This window comes from Pyxicephalus adspersus, chromosome 8 (assembly GCF_032062135.1).
Source record: "Pyxicephalus adspersus chromosome 8, UCB_Pads_2.0, whole genome shotgun sequence".
NCBI classification, from domain to species: Eukaryota; Metazoa; Chordata; class Amphibia; order Anura; family Pyxicephalidae; genus Pyxicephalus; species Pyxicephalus adspersus.
Genome location: NC_092865.1, coordinates 46838599 through 46863510, shown reverse-complemented (window position 1 = coordinate 46863510; position 24912 = coordinate 46838599). Strand labels below are relative to the sequence as shown.

Sequence of the window (24912 nt, the reverse complement as noted above, 5' to 3'; positions counted from 1 at the left end):
TGTGAATTCATGTAAACACAGGAAGCGGACAATCCGCTATCTCTGCTGGAATGCGGCTGAATTATTCATGAGATGTGCAGTGCGATCCCCCCCTCGGGTCCCGAGTGTACAATCCAATGATCAAACCATTGTCTCTGCAGGAAGGGTTCAGATCACTGTATGAGCAAATATAGGGATTTGGGTTAAAGGTGTCAACCCACCCCTTCCATATATCCAAAGTCCCTTGGACTAAAAAGTTAATGAGAAGGCAAAAAAAGTTAAGGTTGTCACCAGAACAGGAATATGGAAAATAATGGAAAATTATTCAATGAGGACAATTATCCCTAGGATTTTATTTGCTTTGATGAGACAAAGTATGATAAAGTAAATGAAACTTTCAAAAGGACACCACATCTATGTTGGCACAATGGAAAGATAAAATCCAGTTGCAATATATTTACCAGTGACCACAAAGGAGATAAACTAAACGCCTTAGCAAACCTTGGAAAAAGTAGAAGGACATCATCGTGCCGAGAGGAGGGCCAGCAACTCCACCCACTACAGGCCGAACTACAGAAAGGGTGGAGACAAGACCAGTCACTCTGCAATAGAGGAGAGATGAGCAATCATCGGTCTTTAGTACAGGAAGCTCCTACACAAAGACAAAGTTGCACATTGGACTAATTTACAGATCTGGTAGTAATGCAGAAAGCACAACAAGATGCAAGTGACAATTCACAGGGCTCTTGTATAAAATTTGCCATAGCACAGTGAGAATGGAGGCATCCATCACACCCTGGAAGTGTCAGATGCTAAAGGCCCTGCATTTGCAGAAAGCAAAAAGGGGTCAACCTTCCATGTCAAAATATTTGTAAGGATTCACTATGGAATCGCTGTGACACTGCACAGCAAGAAAGTTGACACCACTGTTTTCTACAGTTATCCACAGGCACTCAGGGATTGCTCCCTGAACCATGAACATCACCACGTTTTCCAATCAACAACAGTTTAAACATTAAAGCTTCACAGAAATTGGAAGAAATCTTAAGATTTTCAGATTGGATTTTACTATCTATACATAAAAAGAGCTACCTGTACCCTATCTTGAGCAGCTAATCACATAGATCTGTGAATAAATAATTTAAAAGAACCCCCATATCATGTTCAGAGTTCGAAGTAGAAGCTCTGTGTCTCTCCGTACACTTCACTTCAATGTTTATGGGAAGATGTGAAAAGCCCCCATCATATCCAACCAAAATGACACAGCTACCGAATTCCTAATTCCCCCGGAGAAAAAGCAGAATCCTGACCCCTGGGATCTGCAGCCTGCAAAGTATCTTTCCACCCCATCTGCAAGTCACTACAGTCTGACTTCTGCAGTCCACAGGACAGGATTTCTAACATAGAGAATGGGAATAATCTGCAAAAGAGTTTAAAAAAAGGCACAAGAAAAGGGTGAATCAAGAGTTCTGGCTCCAGAACCCACAAATGTTCACTCTGGATTGCACAAACAAACCTCGACCAATCATAATACAAATCAATGTGTTACCTAGATCAGAATGTGCAATGGTCACCTAAGAGCACCATGCTACTGCAGAAGCTGGAGGTTTTCCCTTTATGTCCCCCATTGCTATTGCTTTAGATTTACAGCTGCTATTTCTGATCCAGGGCACATTTTCTGCCAATCTTTATAAGTCAAGAGAAATACATTCAATACCAACACCCCCTCCCCCCACACCCTATGCCAACGTATCCTTCTCTCCATTTATGCTCTCGCAGTCATGAGACCTTGCTTATGTGAATCCTTTAACGGAGATTGGCCTTGCTATTTCCAAAGTGTACATGTGTGACGTTCCCCTCGTGTCCTGCTTCAGGATTCTTGCTTTGGTACCAGAAACGCGCTGACTGATCAAAAGAAAAATGTAATACTGTGAAGCTTATAAGACAATATGAATATTTCATGCAATGATCACTTTATGTTTTATTATATGCATGAAAGCTGTTCAAGCTGTCAATCCAGGTGATCAAATTGAAAATTTGTCCTGCATTAAATTGTAAATCATATAGTTTGTCTAGAAACATTGTGCATAGTATATATGTGTCACCTGGGACCCCCACATACATATGGTGTGGGGCGCTGGGGGTGATATGGAGAAAAGCTTTGTTTTTGCAGAGTCCTGCCCTGGGTCCTGGAACCCTGAGGCTTTGCAGAGCTTTGGGTGGGATACAACCAGTTTCTAGGTCCACAATATACCCGGTAGTCAGACCTCTATATAGTCTCAGTTTATGTGATGGATTCTCAGGGCCACTTTGCTGTGGGACTATGCTGCTGGGTGAAAAGGCCGACCGCTGGCAGAATAAAATGGTACTTGTGCTGCCCGTTTTGAGGAACCCATTAGATGGCACCATGTACAAAGCCTTCATGCATTATGGCGTCTTGCAGAATAAAAGTGGAGGACAAAGTTGCTTCGACTGATCCTAGGTGTCCCTGTGTCCTGTGTATTGGACTGCTGGCAATACTAGTAACACTTACAATTATCCAGGGTCCTCTCCTCCTCCTGTGTCACTGTCTGTATCTGTCTGTCATTTGCAACCCCTATTTATTGTACAGCGCTGCAAAATATGTTGTCGCTATATAAATCCTGCCTAATAATAATATTATGCAGGGGGGACAGAACAAGATATATATATGATTACTGTAGACCTATGTAGGCAGTTATACAGAGCCTAGTCATCATGGTTCAGAACTTCCTAGAAATGGCCATTCCATGGATCTATGCCTCCCCCACGGACATTTTCTGGATCTCTCACCACTTTCAGAGCCATACATTGGCAGCTTCTGCATTATGACAATTCAGGGTCATCAAGTAGCTGTACAGGTATGTTTGCAGATTTGATTCTTGCATGTATTTGCATTAAGGAGGAAAACTATTTAATTTAATCGGCATATTCCAAAAAAAAGGATTTATTTCTAATAAATTAAACAAGGAAAAAACATTTGAAATGGCCACTTGAATTAAGCCGCTGCAATCCAAAGACGCCCAAGTGGAACAGATCGCCACCGCCTTCACCTAATTAGTACATCATTAGCAGTCGCCGCTCAGCTGAAACTAACTGCCACTTCAGGTGCTGCAGGAAAGGAAACATTAACCTGAATGGGACAGAGGTCATTGCACAGTATGTATCCTGCGGTGTGTACGGAATGCCGTATCCACGTCAACTTTGCAGTTTGCACCAGCAGTAAGGGGCCCCTGAAATGTGAACATTTGTTTCCATTGGCTGGCGGTTGTCAGACGACGTACTGCTCTTATAGCCTTGCAGTAAGCAGTTGTCAAGGTAAACCGGCCAGGCATTATCAGAAAGGTACTGCAGAGTTGACCTTTCTGCATTACGAAGAATGAAAAACCTTTTTGTAGTGGAAATATTTAGAAAACTCAGATTCGCTTTTGGAATTAAAAAATGAATGTTTCACATGTGAGGATTCACAAATTGAACAGCACAGCATACATTGTATATACTTTACAGATTTAATTTTCATTCCTCATATCCAGGATATTTTTTTCCTATTTGCCACTTTTTAAAACATGGATTGTTTTTGGCTCATCCGCATCCTCCATTCCTGGCATCCGGTGTGGTTGTATAACTTGGCCATTGTGTGGTTTTTGATAAGCGCAGCGATCTAACGGAACCTCAGTCCCTGGCTATGTGACATCACATACTATTTCTGGGCCCGCATTCCTAGAATTCATCGCTTGGAATAAACGCAGGAGGAGAACCAATCTGTTTTCTGAGTTTTATGTGTGATGTCGCAGGCCAGAGGAACAGAAACCATCGGAATGCAGCAAGATGAGCAGCAGAGCCGTCCTCTCCGGCAGGGAGCCGGCACAGCACGGGAAGGAACTGGTAAAGTATTACTGCAGCAACACAGAACCAAAACTCAAAATAATTTGTATTATAGAAACTGCCCTTCCTAACCACTGGACAGAGGGCCTGGAGTCCATTATGGTTTGAATACCAAACAGTGTGTCTGTGCCACACTTCCAGGTATTTGGGATCTTACATGGTGTTCATAGTACCCCCATCATTCAAGGTTACCCCCTACTTTCTGGATTGGGATGCTGGTTCAGAGATGCAAATCTTGGTGCCTATTTATTCCCGGCAAAAAACTGATACAGATCAACCTCTGCTGCAGCCTGTGTGACTTTGTTACAATGTTGCAGCTTGATTTCTAAGGGTCATTTCAGGCCTGCAGAGTATAGCTGCGTACACACGGCAAATTTTTCTCGCCCGATAATCGGTATCGGCCAATTATCGGGCGAAAATCTGCCGTGTGTACAGTCGGTCGTCGTCCATCGTCCGACGACCGTCCTGGCGGATCCATGGACGATGGACGACGACCGATCCTAATGAAAGGGAAGGGGAGAGCGCGCAGCAGGGTGCCGCTCCGTCGCTCTCCCCCTCCCCTCTCCATAGAGCATGAACGGTGCTGTATGTACAGCATCGTTCATGCATCTTGCAGTCTTTTCTCGTTGGAAAGGATCGTGAAAGATCCTTTCCAACGAGAAAAATTGCAGGTGTGTACGCAGCAACATTCTCCATAGGATCAACCACTCCCATTTAAGTGAATAGGTGCAGACTGGGAACCATTTTCTTTCATACAACCGTTGGGGATCACACTATGGTTCCATAAAGACACAAATTGCTTTTTGAAGACCTACACTAAGGTTGTAACTACTGCTGCAAAATGTGTTACCTGTGATGCTGATTGTTGACATGTTTGCACAGCAGCAGTTTAATGTGTGGCCAAATGCATGGTTCTCCATGTCAGAAATGAAAAAGAGGCCTAAGAGAGGAGACTGAGAAAATGCTTTTGCAGCAGGTAACTTCTCAGTCTGACTGCAGCTCATAGGTGGCTTTTTAATGATTTTGTTGTTAGAATTTACTGCAACCCATCGCTATTTTACATAATCTTTTCTACTCAGGATACTGCAGCAGTGCACAGTCTGCAGCCATAGGACTAATACTCTGATCCCGGACTTCAATATTGCTTTGGAAGAAAAAAAAAAGTGTCATCTAGTGGGATTAGTACACTCTTCAACCTTTTTAGTGCACATTAAAACCAGTCAGTGTAAAATAAAGACAAATCTCAACCTACACAGTAACTGGAACAAACCAGGAACCTCTGGCAACTCCACTGATCCTGATCTCCAAACACTCCAAGTGCCCAGTGCACCTCCTAAAAACCAGAACCTGTCACATAAAATTTTTACTCACAACGTACGGTGGATGAAACATATGAGATGAGTTTGCTACTAAGCTATTAATCTAATGTGCCGCAGCATGCCATGGTGAAATCACAATGCCCCCCCTGACTAATCTTCTATAGCTTAGCCCTTAGATAAATTAAACAGGGCGACTCCTGATTAATCCATATAGAAAAGCGTTCCCAGCAGTCACAATGTATCACTGAAGGTATTTTATTGAAAAGCAGAGCCGGCCTGAACTTTATTATTAAGAACATTTTGTAATTGGAGCACCAACGGCGCAGAATGTATCCTGATCCAAGAGGTGTGAACTCGAACTGAAGCTGAAGCCCAGTAAACAAGCAATTGCTCTTCTTTATTTCCCTTTTCTTAAACTTTCGATGCAAATAAATGGATGCAACAATTTCTCCATGCATTCCACTGATGGCTGCATGGCACTGTGAATGGCTGGTATCAGGATTGCGACATCTTCATGCAATGAACAGGTTAAAGCTCATATGGTATTTTAGTGATTAAGTTATCATAACCATTGATCACATACAGTATTCTCCCCCAAAAATGTTTAAGCTGGGTGGTAAGAAGCTGTAGGCGGACAGTGGGCCCTGTGTTGTCAACCAATTTTTTAGTAAGCACCCAAAAACTGACAGGTGGTTACTGAAAAGTGCCGGCTGGTGCACCCAACTAAAAGGTGCTAGGGAGAACACCAACATACAGTTACCAGAAGTATTTCCCCAGATAGAGAACATTATATAGAAATGACTTATTAAGTGGGGGAGGGGGTAAACAGACCAAACTAAAAAAGAAAAATTCAGATATCAACACCAAGATCTCAATCAACTTTAAAGGTCGACAAATATGGACATGTCTGCACAGACCGCTCTCCAAAATTTTACAGTTAATCCAAAACTTCAGAGAGCGGTGGGGGCCGACCTCTCTCTGCCTCAGGAGCACAGCCCTTAAAGTGAACCTGTCATGTACAAGGCTGGATACACACAGATCAGACTGACTGTGTACATATTGCTTTTACTTTATGTTCATTCCACTGTCAAGAAATCAACAGTGGAAAATCCGTTTGTTACAGAAATCTATGACTTCAGAGCAGAAAATTATGTGCATTTCAGGGTTCTGAACGCGGATGATTATGATTAAACACTGGCAAACACAGAGCACATTCATTGTCTGAATGCAATATAAATCCTGGCAACAGATCCAGCAGAAATGCATTATTTGCATACGTGAACATTCATCGGTGACCTGGATGGGCAAATGTGTTACCATTGGATGATTCACTGTAAAACATAAACATAAACTAAGAAATAAAGGACTAGTAAGCTGCATTGATTTATGTAATGGCTGTATTGTCCCCCCACCCCAACCTGGTTATAGTAGGAATAACACCCTTCCCATTCTTTGGTGACAACATCCCCACACTGTACCTCTGGGGGAACATGAATATCACCCTAGGGCAATGTTTGTCAACCAGGGTTCCTCCAGAGGTTGCTGGGGGTTCCCTGAGCAATTTGTATGTGTCAGGTCAGTTTAAGTGACACCAATGATCTTTTTGGCTATCTGTAAGGGTGACATTCTTCCCAAAAGCCAGCAATATAACACGCATTCTTCCTATTGACCACCACACTGATATACTGTGATCTGGGAATATTATTATTATTATTGTTAGGGGTTCCCCAAGATCAGAAAGTTATTTCAATTGTTCCCCCATAATCAAATCATTGAGAAATGATACCCTAGTATGCATTCCTGAATCAAACTACAAATGCCTGCCCCAATGGAACCCACCTGTTTTTGCCATCTCAGTGGTTCAATGCTTTAGTAATGATGTAGATTTGTATATAGCAGCTGGCTCAGGCTAGAACCCATATATAGTCCTTTGCATCTACTCTTCCAGCCCTGAAGAGGAGGAATAAGCTATACATACAAAACACGCTGGATTTGTAAAAAAAAAAAATCTTATTCCACAAACTTATTGGGACCTCACAGTCACATTGTGGCTTTCAGTTTTAGGATTGTCAAGCAATAAAGTTATTGGGGTCCAATTCATTCCCTCTCTATTCAAATCACAAATGTTTTTTGTTGGACCTGCAAAAAAATAAAAAAATAAAAAAATATTCTGGACAACACTTGGGTTGTTACATAAATATTTGCAATAATGTTTATTTATTGTTTAAAATATATCTAGTGATACAGCTGCCCTTAGTGGAAGATTTGGGAGGGGGCAAACTTGCAAACTTGGCTTAAAGACCGCTGCTGACAGAACAGCTGGGTGCCAGACACTAGTAGGCTATGCATTTGTGGGCTCCACTTTATATTAGACAAAATGGGGCTCCGGGCAAAAGTCCCTCCTGCTTTGGAAATAGTACACCCACCAATGCCACTCTTGCACTTCTGATTAATCAGTTGGTCTTAAAAGTCTATACATGCCGCACACACCTGACTTTCTCATCATTAGGGCGGCACAGAGGCTCAGATGTTAACAACCAGGCCTTTGCAGCACTAGGTCCCAGGTTTGAATCTCAGCAAGGACACTATCTGCATTTTCAGGTTCTCCAAGTGTTTAGTAGGGTTTGCTCCGGGTATTCCGATTTCCTCCCACATTCCAAAAACATGCAGTTAGGTTAATTGGCTTCCCCCCAAAGTTGACCTTAGACTGTATTAAAGACATATGACTAGGTAGGGACATTGGATTGTGATGGACAGTTAGTGACATGACTATAGGCTTTGTAAAGCGCTGAATAATACCTCACCACTCTATATACTGTATAAATATAATAATTGTCAGTCTTTATATTAAACACACAGCACTCATTGATCTTTACCAACACGTCCGATCTACAGGTAACCAATTGTGTATAAAAAAAGCTTTGGTTTGCAATCCATCAGGTGCCGATTTTATTTCCAATCCTTTTTATCAGAAGTCTATCAGAAGAAAAAATAAAGTTGGAGTAAGCTCCATTTTGCAGCCAATATATTAGAGGACAGACTTGGTCACAGCATCTTGAGCTGAGTGCGCAGCCTACAAAACCGTTATTGATCGAGCCACCTGCTCTTTGCGTGCTCCAGCCAGCAGTGACGGAAATAATCACAGAGAGGGGACATCGCAACAAAAAAATTCCTGTCCGTGATTGCAGCCCGAGAAATGGAGCAGCGATAGGAAAAAAGCCAACTCTATGCTTAGATGTAACCCCTTTATGCGGCTTAAACACCATATGGTAAAAATTGCTAAATCTATAAAAATATACATATGAATAAAAGGAAAGGATTTCTAAAATAGCATTATCATGATTACGCTTGCACAAGATTTTAGTGATTGGATTTCAAATTTTAAAGCCAATTCACACAGCCAGGACCTTTATGGCCTTTTAGATTCTAAATAACAGAATGTGGCCCTAAAAATACTCAGCACCCACTTCCTGGAACCAGTCCTGCCTGGTCACGTGGTTTCTATTATAATACATGGGAAATATAGTTTACAATATATTGTTCTAACAACTTTGGGTGTCACATGGTCACATCTGATCGACTCCCTGCACCATCCAAACTCATTGATAAGAGGCAATGAGTTGTAGTACGGTACACAAGCACATTTGGCTATTGAACAGATATTTTCCCCACCACCTTTCTTATATACACTTCTTGTATCCATCTATTTATAGCAGACCTATCACCAAAATATTCACAGCCCCTCCCCTGCTGTATTCATGGCAGCAGCAGTAAAGACTGATTAGGAGTCCAGAGACTTCTGGGATAGAGTTCTTTTATCTCATACCCGAACCCCCTAGAAGTATAAAATTGTGCAGTAATTACCCAGTGCAGGATGTAGTAGGGGTTTTAGAAGCAATGTAGAAGTCAAGCAGGTAATTATTCAAGGAAATTATATAGCAAAAGTCATTACTTAAACTTCTTGATCAATGTATCAAAACAAATGCCGTAAGCAGTTCCATAAACTGTCTGAAAGTCTGTAAGAAGGATACAGTAAAAGCCCAGTTTGTTTAGAGGTATTGGGTAGTCATTGTGCCCCACGCGTTTCGCACAAAAGTGCTTTTTCAGGGGAGAGAACAAGATGATTACGTGATAAAGAAATTACCAAAACTAGTTCTATTATTTGGTAGAAAGAAATCTTTGTAGCTTGTAGGTGCAGACCTTTGGGTTTCATCATCAGCAGAAGGATTATATTTTGCTTGCCGTCTGAGGTTAATGATTTTTTTAAAATAAAGGAAGAACACCATACGGCAGATTCAGTCTGAGCAGTCTTCTCTTGTAACCAGAATCAATATTTAATAAACCATAAAAACTGTACAGTAATTTATGGAATATCAGATGCCTGGAACACAGGGCGATCCAAGGTGTACCGAGGATGATTAAGTAGCTCGGCCCTCCTCACCTGCATCCTGAGGCTCATGGTGGTGAAAGATGACTCAGCGTACCATCTTTTTCCCATGACTCCATCTTTGAAGCCCCCGTGCCTCCTCCTTGTTTGGAATACCAAATAAGATCTGTAAACTAAACCGCCAGACCAGGCAATGTGAAAACACAGAAGCCATCAATTCATCAGCTTTACTGCCAGGTAAATGGTATTTTTTGATCAGTTACCATTGCATGGTCCCATGTTCACAGTGGTCTTTAGAGCATCACCCTTTGATGGGAGAAGGGGGGCATTTTGTAGTCCTGTCCTAAGGCTTCTCCTAACTACTCCTTTAGGTAGGTGGTGAGGAGCTCTGGATAGACATGTTACCAAGAATTGTCAATGGTAAAACCAGTTTGGCAGGCAGCTCCATTGGATAGGGTGACAACCAGGGGGTCGGTCCATGGGAAAGGAATACAAATCTTTATTTAGCACAAAAATACAACACAATTTGGAGGTGACAAAAGCCCTTTTTCACAACTGTGGAGAAGGTAACCAAAAAGAAGGGATCTGGACCAAGATATTTTGTAAGGGGTAGAAAATGGTGCAAAAATGCTCAGTGCAGAGTCAAGACTGAGAAACAGACTAGTAATATATTACATTGTTGCTCATGGGTTTGGATATGCTTTGATAAGAATAACTGAACAAAGTCCATGAGAGCTCCCTCTAGTGCCTATCCTGCAAACCACTAGGTAAAGCAACAGTATGAATGAGTATGGTACATATATTGTAACCTGTACTCAAATGCTGGAAGGCATTTCCTAGGATGGGTTGAAAATAATGCCCCCTGTATGGATAATGTGTCTAGAATTGGCACAAAATACCTCCACTAGAACAATAAAACACATGGCCCTTCACAGAACGATCACAAAAGATTTATTGAAAGCTGCAGCTTTAAAAAGAATGCAACATACTTGGCATCATCATGTTCAGTCAAATTTGGAGTCTTCTATATAAATGTAACATTGTTGCCAGCAGTGATTTTGTTAATCATGTGAACTGCGGCAAGTCTCAGCAGCAAATGCTTTAACCTTACCAATGGTCATGTAATCAGCAGAGATTATTATTATTATTATTATTATTAAACAGGATTTATATGGCGCCAACATATTACGCAGCGCTGTACATTAAATAGGGATTGCAAATGACAGACTAATACAGACAGAATAAAAGGAATGGAGGAGCTCAGCTATGAGGAGAGATTAGCTGAACTGAATCTATTCTCCCTTGAGAAGAGACGTATAAGGGGGATATGATCACTCTGTATAAATATATAAATGGTCTATTTTGAGAACTCTCCTCCCCATTATTCACTTTGAGATCATTACAAAGAACAAGAGGGCACTCTTTGCATCTGGAGGAAAAGAAGTTTAAGCTTCGGTTAAGGAAGGGATTTTTCACTGTAAGGTCTGTGAAAATGTGGAATCGGCTCCCTCAGGAAGTAGTTTCAGCAACTACTATAGACTGCTTTAAGAAAAAGCTGGATGGTTTTCCAGAAGCACAGAATATAACTGGGGATTAAGGATTTAAAGTAAAGATGACAGTGACTGTTGATCCAGGGAACATCCGATTTTTCCCTTGTTGGACCAAATTGTACCAGGGTTTTTTTTTGTCTTCCTCTGGACCAACTATGTCCATAGAGTTTTATATCTAGGATATGTTTATTTCCCTAGTGGTTGAACTTGATGGACTTGATGTCTTTTTTCAACCCGACCTACTATGTAAGCTCTTTGGTGCAGGGTCCTCTTCTCTTCCTGTGCCACTTTCTGTCATTTGAAACCCCTATTTAATGTACAGCGCTGCGTAACATGCTGTCACTACATAAACACTAAAATTAATATTATTAATTCTTTTCCCCCAGTGATCAGACTGCAAAATTGTAACTTTGAAGCAAGTCAGAAGATGATCTTTGTCAGACATTTGTATTAAAGTCAAGAATTGCATAGACAAAAATTTATATGACTTGTCTGAGCAAGCATGCTTGTCCTGGAAGTAGATGGTAACCCTAGATGATGCCCAAAGAAGGTCCCATCCTCCCATTCTCATTCAGGGCCATTTCAGACTTGTGCTGAACCACGGAGCTGTTGTAGGCTCATCTACAGTCACAACAGCTCCGATTCAAGTGCATGGGAGCTGTTTGGAACCATTGTGCATGCAGTTGCAAGAGATACAGCTTGGTTCCAGAAGGTGACATGTCGCTTTATGCTGTGGGGCTGCTTTAGGAAGAACAGCACCACAACTGCAGACAAATGTGTTAGCTGTGGTGCGGTTTGTTGCTCCCTCGGCCCACAGCAGCCAATTTCTATGTGCCCCGGAGCAGCCAAGTGTGTAGTTTTCCACCACAGGTATGAAGTGGGCTTTACAGTATATGTCTGAGGTAATAAATAAATGCCTGAAGTGAAGAATGGAAAATATGCAACAGATTTTTTTTGTTGATTGGTAGCTATTGCAGCACTGAATTCTGTGTTTGTGTTACAGAGAGAATACACACAGAATATACATTACAACAGTCCGCTATCTGAAGCCTAAACACTACAGCAACCAGTGAACAGGCGACCTACAGAGTTAGTAAACAGATTGATTGTAGCAACCAGCAACTCTTCCACTTCATAGATCCCTGCTGGAGAGAAATACCCAGCAATTCCCCATCCAGGATAGAAAGATACTCAGCCAGTGACACAGCTACACAAAGACTTTCAGTACAGCAATCAGCCTGGAGGTTTGGTAAACATGAAGATAAACTTTGCAGCACTCACTGACTTTACTGAAGTGGATGGGAAAACATAAAACACAAGAGGAAATATCAGAAGGGGGATATAAGCTGGCACCCAGTTATAAAATATAACACGTGTATGTGCCAGAAACACTTAACATTTCACTGAATATCATAAACATTGTTTTAAATGGAAGTTTTAAATCACAACCTGCTGAATAAATTTATGTTAAATTACACAGTGGCAGCAGCCATTGCTCCTATTACAGCATATTTACTGTATCTGTATACACATCACTAGAGTGGACGAAGCTGTAAGAGCTTATGATCTAGGGCAATGTTTCTCAATCAGGGTTCCTCCAGAGGTTTCTGGGGGTTCCTTGAGCAGTTTGTGACTCTCAGGTCAGTTTAATTGACACCAATGATCTTTTTGGCTATGTGTAAGGGTGACATTCATCCCAATGGCCAACAATGTAAGAGGAATTCTTCCCGCTGACCACCACATTAATATACTGTGATCTGTGGATATAGAAATCATAGCAAGGGTTCCCTGAAGACCTGAACGTTATTTCAAGGGTTCCCCATATAAAATAAAAGTTGATAAATAAGAGCCAGAAATAAAAAGAAGACCTTGTGCCACTTCAATTTGTAGAGAAGGAAGAACTGGATAAGTTACTTGTATATAAGGTGACCGAGTGCTTTCAGATTGCAGAGGAGGAAGCAGTAATGTATCAGTAAATTATATAAAAGAAAACTGGATTCATTGTCAAACAGATACAAACAGTCAAACAGTAGACAGCAGTGATGGATCAATAAGTTATATAGAAGGTTAAACGGTGTGCTTTGTTACACTGTGATGGAGGAAGCAGTGGTGGATCAACATGCTGTATATAATGTGATTGTATTTGCGTTGTCAGTAGAGGAGAAAGCAATGATAAGTCAGTAAACTGTATAATATGTGGCCTTATATGCTTTGCCGGATGGCAGAGAAGGAAGCAGTGATGGACCCCTTAACTGTATATAAGAAAACTGTATGTGTCATGTCAGATAGTGGAGGAGAAAGCAGCGATCCTTTAGTTGGCTGCATATCAGATGCCAGTGTCTGATCACAAAGAGGAGAAGGAAGCGCTATTGTAATAGGATAAAAAAAAAGGCAATTATATTGCTGCCTTATCAGAAAGTGGAGGAAGCATTACTGGGTCAGTAAGCTGAATATGGTACCAGTATAGCTACGTACACACGGCAGATTTTTATCGCCCAATAATCGGCATCGGCCAATTATCGGGCGAAAATCTTCCGTGTGTACAGTCGGTGTCGTCCATCGTCCGGACAACCGACCTGCCGGATCCACGGACGATGGACGACAGCCGATCGTAATGAAAGGGAAGGGGAGAGCGCGCAGCAGGGTGCCGCTCCGTCGCTCTCCCCCTCCCCTCTCCATAGAGCATGAACGGTGCTGTATGTACAGCATCGTTCATGCATCTTGCAGCCCCTTGTCGTTGGAAAGGATCGTGAAAGATCCTTTCCAACGACAAAAATTGCAGGTGTGTACGCAGCTTAAGTCTTGGTGATTATGAAAGGAGGATAATATACTGGATGAGTATCAAAAGAACATACTTTAGACAAGGTAACATGTTTGGGTGGCAACAGGCAGTTTTAATACAGATAAAGTAGATATGGTAAAACATTCCAGAAAAAGAAAGAAGTTAAAATGTGTCAAGATTATACCATCCAATACCCCTGCTAGTGAACAGTACAACTGAGAAGGAAATGTGTTTTACCAGTTGGTGGTCGGTATCTGTTTTTTTGGTATATTTCAGTCAGGTTTTGCATTCCTATAAACGTCTAAGCTTTAGGAAGGTCAGTTGCAGCTCAGAAGATGTTATCTGCAGGGGAAAAACAGCTGTCACTTAATTCTGAATGATTTCAATGGAGTCTTAAATAGATATCAAACCAATGCCATTAACACCAGCTTAAAGCTCGCTGACACTAGGAAATACTAGAAATAGGGGGGGAGATGTCACAATGAGTACTAGGGGTGCAATGACATCATTCTGTTCCAATGACATCGTTAGAATCCTTATGCTGACAAATGCAGACAAGTTAAGGACAACGGCTCAACAGAAAATGAATCACACAGATTGGTGCATTTTGAGGATCCCATTTTCTAGGAAACACTAAAACATCTCCATCCTCAATCATTGCATTGGATGTTCAAATCTGTTGCATACAAAGTCATGTAATATATGGTTAGGCTCAGGAAAGGGCAACCTCTGACCTTGCTACACAGCAAAAATGAATGTGAAATATGGGGGATTTTATATAAGGGAGCCGTCAATGTCTCTCCCATCCCATTCACCATCATTCTCATCCAATGCCAATGACTGAGCAGACAAAGCAGGGAGGGACATTAACTGGGGCACTGCACTACCAAACTGGGACATCTAATTTGTCATTAGTTTCCATCTTGCAATCAAATATATTAATAGGCGACCCTGTGACACAGCAAATATTTATATATTGCAATTAAGTGACCCTTTCATGGAGAGTGTGGATTGCAGAGATCATATTTTGTAACCATCATGTAGGGTGTAGATATGAAAGCTCATAAATTGTAACCATCATTGAGTCATAAATGATAGGCTCGAGTTTAAATTACAGCAACTATAGATTTCTCTTCTATAGTAGAAGTCCACCAGCAGGTACAATGCATCAATCCGCTACATGCACACAGCGCAAGACTTGCTGGAGGAGGAGGGTCAAATCCTTTACAACCGTAGCAACCATTTAAATAACTCAAGTGAATAAATGTCAAAAGAATATGCTTTTAAGCGCTCCAGAAAAATCTTCTTCAAGTAAAAGAAGTATGCACATTGTGGCAGCGACCCTGATACACAATGAATGCTTATTATAGAGCAATTAGTGACCCTGCTACATACTAGATTTATGGTAAATAAAACATGTTAGAGGATTCTGATCCTAACACAATACAGGTAATAGAATACAACAAGTAGATACACATTATGTGTTCTGTACTGTAGTATATACAGTGGCATTCAGTATAAGTATAATTCACATAGCACAGACTACATTCACCCTATAATTATAGGCTACATTCTACATATAACCATAGGGTGCATTCTATAGAAAATATACTATAAGCTACACCGACTATAGGGTGCCTACTAAAGAATGCAAATTATAGACTACATTCTTTTTACAAATGTGGGGTACATACTATAGGCCACATCCATACTGGAACAATAAACTTGCACTCAGCCTATACCTTCAGGGTATATACATCCTATAATTACAGGCTTTGTTCTATAAGCCACATTCATCCCATAACTATGTTGTTCATAATGTAGGTTATAACCTTCATATAAAGCCAGAGGTACACAGTATACACTACATCCATCCTTGTACCATAAATCCCTTCTATAACTCATGCTATTTAACATTATTTACCTCCGGAGTACATACTATAGACTACATTCATCCTATAACTATTGAGGGCATACTATAGGCCACATCCATGCTGGAACTATACAGTTCATGCTGTAGACTTGCATTCACGGCCTAAATCTGTATTATATACATACTATAATAAATCCTACAATTGTAACCATCATTTTGAGCTAGGGGTACATAGTATAGACTGTATTCTTCCCATAACTAAAAATGCTATTAAATTATCCTAAATTACTAAATTTATCCTATATCTTACACTGTACATATTAATTCTTTAACTATGGAGTACATACTATAGAAATTCATTTATCCTGTTAACTATGGGGGTGCATACTCAAGTATGGAGTTAAACAGACTACATTCATCCTATCATTCATACTATAGACTACATTCTTCTTATAACTATGAGTGCATACTAAAAGCCACATCCATATTCGAACTACACAGTGCATACTATAGACCAGCATTCAGTCTATACCTATAGAGTATATACATGCTATAAATATAGGTGATGTTCTATTAACCACATTCATCGTACAACTGTATGGTACATAATCTAGATTATAACCTTCATGTAAAGCTAGAGGTACATAGTATAGACTGCAATAATCCCATAACTATAAATGCTATGAAATAAATTCCTCCTATAACTCATACTATAATTCATACTATAGACTATACTCATACTATAACAGTGGGGTACATACTATAGACCACATCCATACTAGAACAATACAGTTCATACTATAGACTTGCACTGAGCCTATATTTATAGAATACATACATCCTATAATGATTGGCTACATTCTATAAATTGCATTCATCCTATAACTATAAGGTACATACATAAATATATAGACTGTAATCTTGTAACACAAGGGCTACACAGTTTAGACTACATCCATTATGTAACAATAGGATAGACTACATTTATATCATTATGTGCTGGGGATTCCTTGAGCAATGAGCAATTTGTATCTCTCAGGTCAGTTTAAGTGACACCAAAGAACTTTTTGGCTATCTGTAACGGTGACATTCTTCCCGAAGGCCAGCAATGTAAGAGGCATCCTTCCCACTGACCACCACACTAATGTACGTTGATCTGTGGATATAGAAATTATAGGAGGGGGTTCCTGTAGACCTAGGAGTTATTTCAAGGGTACCCCCGTGTTAAAAAGGGTGAAAAACACTTGTATAGATCTTGTGTACACTTGTGTACTATCACACCTTTATCCAAGTTTCATAATGCATTATCTGTTGCAGTGTGCAAATGTTGTAAACACCATGGATGCAGGTGATCAGGAAACATAATTTATCAGCAGTACACACATTACCAGATATACATTGTAAAGATCCTGTTGTGGGCATACAGTTTATTGAAGGTACAAAGATTAAGCAGTCCTTTGGTGTTAACGTAAAATACACATTGCAGCAATAACTACAATGCATATATGCTGTATGACTGCTGAGCAACTTAGTCCATAGACATTTAGAAAATATAATTTTATAACCACCAGTGTTATATGTGGGCAGAGGACAGGGTGCGAGATATAGATGAACATGCAATGACCACTATCCTAACGGTATTGCAATCTATGAATGGACACTAGATTCATGTGTAGGGGGAAGATTTGGAAGCATGTTATTAAAACACAGAACAGAATAGATCTATGTTATCACAATATTGAGAGGGAAATAAAACACTGTATTCTATGGCCACACATCTAGAGATGTACAATATAGTGATCAGGGGAGGCTGTAGTATGGAGAGATGTGCAGAATAGACCAGATACAGAATATAAAGGCCATACGTGAAGAACGGAAATACATGATTATTAAATAGTACTTATATAGCACCAACATATTTTTAAGGTGCTGAACATTAAATAGGGGCTGCAAATGACATACAGATAGAAATAATAAATTACAGTATAACACAAAGGCAGCGGCCACATACTGCCATGAATTCAGCCATCAGGTAATAGCTTGATATCAACTGAATGGACCAGACAGGCACAAGTCAGTCAGGGGGTTTTACTAAAGGGTTTGAAGAACATTAACAAAATATGTAAATAATTCACAACAATTACTCAATTTCTAGAAAAAAGCAAATATCTGCTTACTTATATCATCTGTACACAAATAAATAAAGAGAACATTTCTACAGTTTAAGTAAAGATTTTCAACTCTTTTAGAAGATGATCAGGAATAGGTTTACATTACAGGCTCATATCCCGAGTTGCACAGCAGTGACTGGATAGAAAGTCATTAAATTGGAATTAGGAATACATTTCAACCAGTGGCCTCATATCCTGAGATGTGCACGGTTTATGGCTACATATAGAATTAATACATGATGTAAAGGGAAGGAGGAATATAAATATATTGCAGCCAGGGTTTATATATCCTGAGATTTGCATTGTAGCGATCAGTGGATTAGACAGATCTGCACAAAGTATACTTGGTGTATAATATAAAGTGAGGATTAGGAATATATTGTAACCGGTAGCCCCATTGCAGCAGTTTGATGTGAATAGTACACAGGATATAGAGATATGATATAGATATGAATAGAATACATTGCAGCCAGTGACCCCATATAGTTTTTATATATTGCAGCAGTAGGTGTATAGTACTAGTTTGATGTGAATAGTACACAGGATATAGAGATATGATATAGATATGAATAGAACACATTGCAGCCAGTGACCCCATATAGTTTTTATATATTGCAGCAGTAGGTGTATAGTACTAGTTTGATGTGAACAGTACACAGTATTTAGAGAATACAGGATTATCCCCCTGTACTATGGCTGGCAGTCATGGAGGGAATGTTATAAGGATTGTAGCAGTGTGTATACATTATGCTGAGAAATCCACAGAACACTGCAATGCTTTCTATAAACAGAAGTACAGAGATGGAGGAGACAGCAGAGGCTGCACACACATATAGGACACCTGTTATCACTGCTGTACCCAGAACAGGGTAATGGGGGTACATAGCACAGGGTAATAAGGTTACAGGTGCACAGGGTAATAAGGGTACAGGTTGCCTCTCCCCCCTGAGAGTACCTGTCTAGTGTTTACTCCCCCGCTCTCCAGCTCGTCTCCCGGCTTCCAGCAGCTCCATGCCCCGGCAGCAGCTCCTTCTGCCAGCTCCTTAGCAGCAGCTCCGCTCCAGTCTCTGTCCCCCGCCTCTCAGCACTCTCTGCTTATATCAGGCGCACAGCAGCTCGGTCCTTGTAGTCTTTGGTGGGAGCTTCAAAAAGCAAAGAAGTGCAGCATCTTCAAGCTGCGGACTGCATTACCCAGCATACCCTGCGGCGCGCCCCGGGTTTAGAGCTCAGAACGAAGCCCGTTACTCCAGGGATGAGAGAACTTTTCTCGGCCTTTGATTGGCCGTCTCCGCAGTGACGTCACCGAGCGATCTCTGCATGAAGTTTAAAGAGCAGATTTGCGGCAGAAGGAAAATCTGGGGGGGGAAGGGGAGCAGAAAGAGGGGAATAGGGGCAAAATAGAGGAGTGTGCTAGGGGTAAGGGGGCAAATAGAGGGGAATGGGGACAAAATGCAGGAGAGTCCTAGGGGTAAGGGGGGCAGAAAGAGGGGAATGGGGGCAAAATACAGGAGAGTCCCAGGGGTAAGGGGGCCAGAAAGAGGGGAATGGGAGCAAAATAGAGGCTAGCACTAGGGGTAAGGGGGCAGAAAGAGGGGAATAGGGTCAAAATACATGAGAGTCTTAGGGGGAAGGGGGTCAGAAAGAGGGGAATTATGGCAAAATACAAGAGGATTTTGTTAGGAATGGGGGCAAAATAGAACATATTACAGAAAAAAGGGGCAAAACAGAGCAGAGTTCTGGGGTAGTAAAAAGACAGAAAGGGGTAAACTAAAGCAGCGAAGGATAATAGAGAGCAAAATAGAAAATATTCAAAAAAATGGGGAAGTCATGGAGGTGGGGTAAGAAAGAGGAAAATATGGAGCAAAACAAAGAAAAGTCCTGGGGGTAGAAAGAGAAGAAGAGGGATCAAATTAGAGGTGAAGACAAAGAGAAGGGGTGCAGAAAGCAGAGGGTATTAGGAGGGTCCTAGGAGGCTTTAGAAAGAGCAGTGCCCCAGAAGGGCAAAAAGAGGATAATGGGGGCAAAAAGAGCAGAGTCATAGGGAGGGGGCAGAAATAAGAGAATAAGCAGACAAAAATTGTGGACAGTCCTGGGGGGGGGGGGGGATAGAGGAGAAAAGGAGCAAAATAGAGGAGAGTTGTGGGGCAGAAAGAGAGGAAAATAGGGCCAGAATACATAAGACTCATGTGATGTAAAATAGGGAAAGTTCTGGGTGTCACAAAGAGAAGAAAAGGCGCAGAGAAAGGAGAATAAGGGGCCAAATAAATAGAGGGGAGTCCTGTGGGCATATAGGGGAGAAAGGAAGAGGAGGCAGAAAGGGGAGTCTTAGGGGGCCAGAAAGAAAATAGGGCACAAGGTAAAGAAGAGTCCTGGGGGCAAATAGAAGAGAATTGGTGCATAAAACAGAGGGACCAGTGGGGCAGAAAGAACAAAGTGGGAGGGCAGAATGAGAGGAATAAGAGGCAGACAGAGGGGAGTCCTGGGGGTGCAGAAACAGGAGAATGAGGGTGAGGTAGGAAGGGGAAAACGGGGGCTAGATAGAGGAGAGTCCTGGGAGTTTCTATAACGCCAACTCCCCTTACCCCGATACTAATTCTCTCTTAGTTTAACACTAACCTAACACTTATTTAGCACTGCCAAATCCTAACACCAACCTTTCTTGTTATGTTAACTGTAACTCTTTCTTACCCTAGGAGTAATCATCCCTGTAACCCTAACACTATTCCTGTTTAACCCTTACCCTAATCCCCCCCCCCCCCCCCAATACTGCATGTTACCCCAAAACTTCCTATGATCCCAGGTATACTACTCTGTGTAATCTTTTATATATACATCCTTTGCCCTTATTAAGGTTGGGCCCATGCACACCACAATGCATTTGCAGGCATCTCATTTACTTTTGAACATTTTTGAAGCAATAGGTTCTGCTTGGTTTATTATAATGCAGCGCGGCACATGGAGCCTTCATCATTCTTGAGATGCTCTGCAGTACATTGTACATGTGTGTTAGGGTGAAATTAAAGGCCATCTTTAGGAAGATATTACCCCCTTTTATCCCTAAAGTATTACTCCAGGGACATTTCAAAACTAACTTTTAGGTTGGGTTTGTCCTTGCACACACAGACCTGTGCTTCAGCAAGCTTTCAATATATTTCTGTTTGCATTAACGTCTATTGAATGTCTACTGAAGCTGGTTTACAGCGAATATAAGCAGTGATTGGAGCAGGGGAAGACATAGGTGTGTGCAGCTGAATGAGGAGGGCCCTGGACCCTTCTCAGCCAACAGGGGCCCCAAATCAATTCTGCACAAGGGACCACTGTTGGCTACATCTGGATCAGAGTGACATAGAGGTGAGCTCATCACAGTGCTGTTCTCTGTCCAATCACAAACTGAGGACGGGTCCAGGATGACCTGGGCTCAGAGGACGTGGGTTGTATGACATTGTCCAGAAAAAATGTGTAGGGAAAACCTCTGGATTAAAGGTATTGCAGAAAAACATGTTTTTCATTGCTAATTTAATTAACTATTTATTGTTATCTTTTGTTTGTATTTAAAGACACAGACATAATTTTCTTTAGGAGCTTGCTTTTCCCAAATCCAAACTGAAGGTTTATGAAAGCTTACGCTGCTCCCTGCTCTCACAGAAGCTCCATGTGTACAAGGCCTTAATGGGGGCGTGCAGTTTGTGCTCTGTACGTCGTATGATGTCATCAGTTTCCTGTTTGCATCTCCTGAGATATGGGATCACTCCAGTAATTCCTATACCTACTCTTGTATAAACATCAGGTCCTCTTTCACACTACAAATGTACCAATCAGATGGCTTCTACATACTGACACATATTGTTTCCTGCCATGCAGATATAAAAATAGATGTGCAAATATGACCAGAATACTACTTTGATGCCACACTTCTGCTGCGATTCTCACACATTCTATAGAAGTGTTTCAAGTAAAGAATGCAAATTCCAGGCACTGAATGTCATCGTCACCCTTTTCCTTCCTTTTTTTTAATTGTTGGTGTTGCAGCGTGCACAGGACTGCGACAACTAAACTCTAATATTTGACATTTCCATGGGGCATCAGGGTTCAGGGACACAGATTGCCTTCTGAGTGGTCACATTTGAATCTTTTAATCTTGGAAGTTGGTTTGCAGCTCTGAGAACTTGGCTGCATGCAGCACCTAAAATGCCAGGGGAGGGGGTGGTAGGGTTAAAAATGAGTTTATAAAAAAACTGTCTCTCAAACTGGCACCTAGGGCACATTTAATAAAAATAAAACATATTTTTATTATTAATATTAAACAGGATTTATATAGCACCAGCATATTATGCAGCACTGTGCATTAAATAGGGGTTTTAAATGACAGACAGATACAGACAGTGACACACGAGGAGGAGATGACCCTGCTCAGAAGGGCTTACATTCTAGGAAAACTTTCCACAATTCTAAAATAACACAGCATAACCTACAAATGTGCACTTTGCTGCAGAAGTTTTTGGACCATGTGACACCTCAAATGCCCAGGGGCAGGCTCTCCTCCAATCACAGAGCTCTGTATGCTTAAATGTGCCTCCTAGTCCTGGCCTGATTCTAAGCTCCCATTCACTCTGCAATGCATAATGCATGGGTAATGCATATTATAATGCAATAATATACCACATTTTATAAAATGATCACTACAAGGGTGTCCATAATGTAAACCAGTAAATCTGTCATTCAGTGAATATTCACTGATGGAGAATCCTCCAAGTAAATATGTTTCAATGGCAGTAATTGCGGAATCCAGGAAATGTTTTAGTGATTTCACATTCACTGCTTTATAAATAAACCCCAAGATGTTTCTGTGATCTTCTTGTGTAATTTCAACCATAGGAAGCTATTTGTTTAGCAAACAATTGTTACTCAGTATACATTTACTATAAATTTCAATTACCATAAAGCAACCAAAATCATGTCTAACTTAAATAAGTGATTTCCAACTTGTGTTCACATAGCTCAGAAGTAAGAGATTAAAGTTGCCTTCGTTATCATCATTATTATCTTTTATTTATAAAGTGTCAACAAATTCTGCAGCACAGTACAATAATTTTTCATATTTGACAAGTACAAACAGTGATGCAGGAGGATGAGATGACCCTGCCCAACAGAGCTTACAATCTAAGAGGTGGAGGGGGAGTAGTGTAAAATAGGTGGGAGATATACAAAAGTGGCTAATTAGTGATGGTAGAGAAATATAGCTGGGAAGGTGAATCTGAGAAGGTGAGTTTTAAGAGTTTTTTTTTTTTTCAGTGGGACAGGGGAAAGAGTTCCAGAGAGTAAGAGGGGAGTCTTGGAGCCATGCATGGGAAAAGGTTATAAGTGACAAAGTGATTAGTAAAGCATTGGAGGAATAGAAAGGGTGGCTATGGGGTATTTTGCTGTCAGGTCAGATATAGAGGTGAATTAAAGCAGACACTGGTTACTACAAGTCACTGGTCTCCGTAAGTCAAGCTCGGAGTCAGAGCTGGCATCAGTATAGAAAATAGAATCTGGATATTCTGCTGATCGCCTGATAGCCTGCTGCTTTCCCAATCCAGAAGACAGTAACCTGATATTGATTGCCCCACATTTCAGCAAAAATTGGGGCAATAATTGGTGAGCTTTGGCTATTCAGCAAAACTCATTGCCATCTAAAGTGTTAACATATATTGAGTTTAAAACAAATACACCCTTAAATTTTAATTTTTAGGACAACCACTTTCAACTGTGATTCATAAAAGTTTACCATTTATTGTTTCACCAAATTCAAAGCAATACATTTGTATTCAAAATTTCATAATACTAGAATTGCCATATTACAGGACTGGTTAGGAAAAGCTTGCTAGCTTCCAGGTCTTCATTTTAGATGGTAAGCTCTTCCGGGCAGGGTCCCCTTCTCCTCCTGTGTCACTGTCTGTATCTGTCTGTCATTTGCAACCCTTATTTAATGTACAGCGCTGTGTAATATGTTCGCTCTATATAAATCCTGTTTATTATTATTATTCTTAATTAATAATATAAGTCTAATGATATCCTCCACCTTCAATTGGCTCAATTTATAAAACAGGGAATTAGATATTCCCTCATATATTCTCTAGTGGGAATCTTTTAGGTCCATGTGTTTCAATAGAAGATATTGATTCCCACAAGGGAATGTTTGAGGGAATGTCAGATTCCCTGTTTCATGAATAGAACCCAGTGTATCTGGAGCTATCTCGATCAAACAACGTTATTGCATTCTATTGGCTTAAAAATAGAAAGAGGACAGAATTAAGGCAAAACTCTGGGGATTTTTTTATATAGAATTATTTATTGATAAGTTATCTTTCTTGGGGCAAGGTACAGTTTATGTTGCACTTACTCTGGCTCCAGATATAAGAGCTGCAGTTCTCATTTACGTTTGCATCGTGTCGTTTGTTACTCCTCTCCCAGGCCTATCACAGAACACAAAACCCTTTCAAAATCGAACCAAACATTGGAGTAAAGATCTTTATTTTTAACAATGGTCACATGACAAAAAGTCTTTCATCCTTGTGTAAAGCCTTGTGAAGTGTAATTAGGCAATGTGGATTGTGTTGATCATCCCCATCCTTACAAGCATTGATCACACTACCAGAGCTGTTTCTGCTAGAAAAGAAACATATTTTGTTACTTATTAATTGTTATGCAAATGTCCTCTCTATGACAAATTGTGAGGTTAATTTAGACAATTTATGATAAAGGTTAAATCAATAAATTCACCAAAATCACTCCGCTCGCCCCTGCTTGCTATGCCATCTGGTTCTGGTCAGCTGCCAACTCTCTCTTTCTGGTGGATAGGACTCGTTCACCTAGGTGAAGTTGATTTTCTATTCTCTGTCTGTGTGGACTTTGGTCCAAAATTGGTACTGAACTATTTATTTTCTGCACTTTATTTACACAGCTGCA

At 40.7% G+C, this 24912-nt stretch overlaps 1 protein-coding gene across 9 annotated transcripts in view; it reads right to left on the bottom strand.

Annotated features, from left to right (window-relative positions):
- ITPR1 (inositol 1,4,5-trisphosphate receptor type 1) overlaps positions 1–19058 on the bottom strand; it is a 114614-nt gene extending 95556 nt beyond the window's left edge. For 8 of the 9 annotated variants that reach the window (XM_072420444.1, XM_072420447.1, XM_072420448.1 and 5 more), the window contains exon 1: positions 18920–19038. The gene's annotated coding sequence lies outside the window, so the exon portion shown is untranslated. Of the gene's footprint in view, positions 1–14157; positions 14263–18919 lie in introns of all 9 variants that reach the window. The other variant, XM_072420445.1, reaches the window with a different exon arrangement.
- Positions 19059–24912: the final 5854 nt, after the last annotated feature.